This window comes from Pteropus vampyrus, unplaced genomic scaffold (assembly GCF_000151845.1).
Source record: "Pteropus vampyrus isolate Shadow unplaced genomic scaffold, Pvam_2.0 Scaffold14, whole genome shotgun sequence".
Classification (NCBI taxonomy): domain Eukaryota; kingdom Metazoa; phylum Chordata; class Mammalia; order Chiroptera; family Pteropodidae; genus Pteropus; species Pteropus vampyrus.
Genome location: NW_011888795.1, coordinates 202,729 through 207,410, shown reverse-complemented (window position 1 = coordinate 207,410; position 4,682 = coordinate 202,729). Strand labels below are relative to the sequence as shown.

At 32.0% G+C, this 4,682-nt stretch overlaps 1 protein-coding gene across 3 annotated transcripts in view; it reads left to right on the top strand.

Annotated features, from left to right (window-relative positions):
* The first annotated feature begins 3,316 nt into the window (after positions 1 to 3,316).
* DLG1 (discs large MAGUK scaffold protein 1) overlaps positions 3,317 to 4,682 on the top strand; it is a 146,325-nt gene continuing 144,959 nt past the window's right edge. For 2 of the 3 annotated variants that reach the window (XM_011381188.2, XM_011381178.2), the window contains exon 1: positions 3,317 to 3,505. The gene's annotated coding sequence lies outside the window, so the exon portion shown is untranslated. The remainder of the gene's footprint in view (positions 3,506 to 4,682) is intronic. The other variant, XM_023525622.1, reaches the window with a different exon arrangement.

Below are 4,682 nucleotides of genomic sequence, written 5' to 3'. Positions count from 1 at the left end.
ACCCTCATACATTGTTGGTGGGATTGCAAATTAGTACAGCCGCTATGGAAAACAGTATGGAGGTTTCTCAAAAACTTAAAAATGAATATACCTTCTGACCCAGCAATTGCACTTCTGGGTATTTCTCCAAAGAAAACCAAAATAATAATTCGTAAAGATCTATGCACTCCAGTATTCATGGCAGCACAATTTACAATAGCCAAGATATGGAAGCAACCTAAATGCCCATCAACAGATGATTAGATAAAGAAATTATGGTTCATATATACAATGGAATATTACTCAGCCATTAAAAAAATGAAATCCTACCATTTGCAACGACATGAATAGACCTAGAGATTATTATGCTGAGTGAAATAAGTAAGAGAAAGATAAATACCATATGATTTCACTTATATGTGGAATCTAAGGAACAAAAAGAACAAACTAATCAAAAACAGACTCACAAATATAGTGGACAATTTGGTAACAGAGGGGAAGGGGATTGGGGGCTGGGAGAATGGGGCGAAGGATTAAAGAAGTACAAATTAGTAGTTGATAGCTGGGCACGAGGATCGGAAGCACGGCACAGGGAATGCAGTTAGCATTAATATGATGGCTAAGTGGAGGGCCAAGAGAAGGAGGGAGCAGTTGGGGGGATCGTTTTATGAACAATATAGACGTCTAATCAATGTACTGTATACTTGAAACTAATTTAAATAAATCTATTTTTAAAAAATACTGCTATCTAATAGACTAATTTTCAGTTAGAATTTAAAAAGGCTGCTACAAATTAACTGAATAAGAAAACCAGACTCATTTAGCTGAACAACTTTAGCTTTTCATGTTGACTTCACTTAAACAACTGTATCTTTAGAGATACAGTGTTCAGCTAACATTGGGTAACAAATGGACAAATCAATATTCAGAGTTTGAAATTTTCTTCTTTTATTTGTTTATTGTGATAAAATACACATAAAGTTTACCAGCTCAACAATTTTTAAGTGTACAGTTCAATGGTGTTAAATACATTCACATTGTTATGCAACCATCCTCATCTATTTTCATCTCGTAAAACTGAAACTCTGTGCCTTTAAACAATAGCTCACAGTTCTGTCCTCCTCCCAGCATCTGGCAACTATCATTATACTTCCCGTCTTTATGATTTTGACTACCTCATATAAGTAGAGTTATACAATATTTACCTTTTTGTGACTGGCTCATTTTATTTAGCATAGTGTTCTCAAGGTTCATCCATGTTGTAATATACCTGCATATTTCCTTCTTTAAGATTGAGTAATATTCCATTGCATGTATATACCATGTTTTGCTTATCCATTCATCTGTTGATGGGTACTTAGATTTCTTCAATGTTTTAGCTATTGTGAATAATGCCGCTGTGAACACAGGTGTACAAATTTCTCTTTAAGACCGTGTTTAAAATTCTTTTTGGTGTATACCCAGAAATAGAATTTCTGGATAATGTGGCAGTTGTATTTTAATATTTTGAGGAACCACCATACTAATTTCCACAGTAGTTGTGCCATTTTATATTTCCACCAACAATGCACAAAAGTTTCAGTTTCTCTACATCCTCACCAATTCTTGTTTTCTGTGTGTGTGTGTGTGTGTGTGTGTGTGTGTGTATGTGTGTGTGTGTTTATAGTAGCCATCCTAAGGGATGTGGATCGTATCCCATTGTAGTTTCGATTTGTGTTTCCCAAATGATTATGAGGTCATTGACCATTCGTATATCTTCTTTGGAGAAATGTCTATTCAAGCCCCTTGTCCATTTTGGTTTTTTGCTTGTCGTCATTTTAGGAGTTCTCTATATAATAATCTTTTATCAGATAATATGATTTGCAAGTATTTTCTCCCATTCCGTGGGTTGCCTTTTTAATCTGGGGATAGTGTCTTTTGAGGTACACATTTTCTAAATTTTTATGAAGCAGAATTTATGTTTTTGTCATTGATTTTACCTATGCTTTCTGTGTCATATCCCAGCAGTCATGGCCAAATGCAGTTTTCTTCTAAGACTTTTATTGTTTTAGGTTACGCTTAGATCCGTGATCCATTTTGAGTTAAGTTTTGTATGTGCTGTTAAATAAGGGTCCAGCTTCATTCTTTTGCATATGGATGTCCACTCTTTCCAGCACCATTTGTTGAAAAAATTGTCTTTTTCCAATTGAATGGCTTGGCACACTTGTCAAAAATAATTTGACCATATATGTGAGGGTTTATTTTGGACTTTCTATTCTAGTCCATTGGTCTTTATAGTCTGTCTTTATGCCAGTACCAAATGGTTTTGATTACTGCAGCCTTCTATTAAGTTTTGACAGGAGGAGGTGAGAATTCTCCAGCTTTGTTCTTTTTCATGATTATTTTGGCTAGTAAGATCTCTTGAGATTCCACATGACTTTTCAGATGAATTTTTCTCTTGTTACAAAAAAAAAATCATTGAGATTTTGATAGGGATTGTATTGAATCTATAAATTTGTTTGAGTGGTATTGACATCTTAACAATATTAAGTCTTCTAATCAATGAGCATGGTATATGTTCCATTTATTTCTGTCATCTTTAATTTCTTTCTGCAGTTTTATAGTTTTCATTGTACAAGCCTTTCACCTCATTCATTAAGTTCAATCTCAATTTTATTTTTATGCTATTAGCATTGTTTTTGTAATTTTCTTTTCAGATCATGTATAGAAATGCAACTAATTTTTATGTGTTGACTTTGTATCCTACTACTATGCTGAATTCATTAGTTCTAACAGCTTTTTTGCTGAGTCTAGGATTTTCTACATAGTTTGATATCATCTGCAAACAGTTAATTTTACTTCTTCCTTTTTATTTTGGATGCCTTTCATTTCTTTTTCTTGCCTTATTGTTCTGGCTATGACTTCCATTACTAGGTTAAATTGAAGTGGTGAAATTGACCAAAATTAACCTCAGTTTACCATCCAAATTTTCCCTGGAAGTTACAGACCTTTTTAACAGACTCAAGAGATCTAAAATAGTCACATCAGATAGATTCTGTTTGTGCAGTTGTTGTGTAGGTGGGCAGATTCCTCGTGCTTCCTGTTTGCCCACTTTCCAGAATCTGAATTAATTAATCTAATTAATAAATTAATCTAATAATCTAAAAATTAATCTAATAAGTTAATCTAATAATTTAATTAAAGTATATTGGCATGACTTTAAAATGGAGGTCTGTTTCCCTCAGACTTTGTGTTAAATCATAAAATACATTTCATTTAATTAAATATTATTATTTGGCTAGTTATGAAAACCATGATTTGAATTGAACTCACTTTGCTTTTCAAGGCTTCTTCATATTTAACAATTTTCTTTGCTTTACAGAAATATCGATATCAGGATGAAGATACACCTCCCCAAGAGCACATTTCCCCACAAATCACTAATGAGGTGATAGGTCCAGAACTGGTTCATGTCTCAGAGAAAAACCTGTCAGAAATTGAGAATGTCCATGGATTTGTTTCTCATTCTCACATTTCACCAATAAAGGTGAGGTAATAACTTACTATTGTTGCTATGAATTATATATTACTTTTGTTACTAGTATAGCTCCTGCTCAACTGTTCTTTCATGTAGGATTTTTCACCCTTGATTGTTTCTGGTTTCATAGTTGTAGAGAATTTTATAATATTTATTAGCATTCTAAAAAACATCTTTAAAGATATATTTTATAAATGAATTTTAATCAGTGGTACAGTCTTTAAGCCTAAAAATTCCTACGAAGGAAGTAACTATTATATTTCACATACTACACATGGAAATATATTTAAACACTTGTTTTAAGTATCAATAGGTACAGAGAAAGAGCATTAATATCTTTGTAGTCCAATATGTGGCTTTACCTGATCTCATTACTTTGTCTCTCACCTCAGAAATAACCACAATCCTAGTTTCTTATAAAGTTCTACCACATATTTAGACCTCTAACCAATATATTGTTTATTTTGTCTATCCTAAACTTTATATAAATGGAATTATACCACATATAATCTCAACTTGCATTTTTTGCTCAACATTACATATATTCCTGAGATTTGCTCTGGAGTTTTCATTTTATGAATATACTATAATTTATCTTACTTTTGATGGACATTGAGATGTTTTCAGATTATTACTAGTATAAAAAGTGCTGTTAAAAACAAAGGTTATGTATACACATCTTTATGGATAACACCAGATTATTTTCCAAGTGGTTGTATAGTTTACATGTTCAGCAACAATTTATAGCAGTTTTAATTGATCCATATTCTCATCAATACTTGGTATTCTTATTTGTGCTATTGTTTGGAGATTTATAATAGTATCTCATTGTAATTTTAAGGTGCAATTCCTTGTTTGATATTGAGGTTAAATATATTTATTGCTCATCAGGTTTCCTATTTTGTGACATGCTTTCTCAAGGTTTTTGCTTTTTATATTAGGTTGTCCTTTTTACTGATTTGTACAAGTTCTTTATATATTCTGGATACTTTGTTGATTGTATGTATTCTGACTAAGGACCATTTCTTACTAGAAAAACTTAACCTGGGTTTTGTAATTTTCTTTGAGGGATGATTTCATATTCTTGTTAAAAATTTTGATGGTTATAGTACCATTCAGATTTTCTATTAACAGTTTTGCTAGGCCATCTTTTTCTAGGAATTTGTTTCATATTTATTTCAAAATA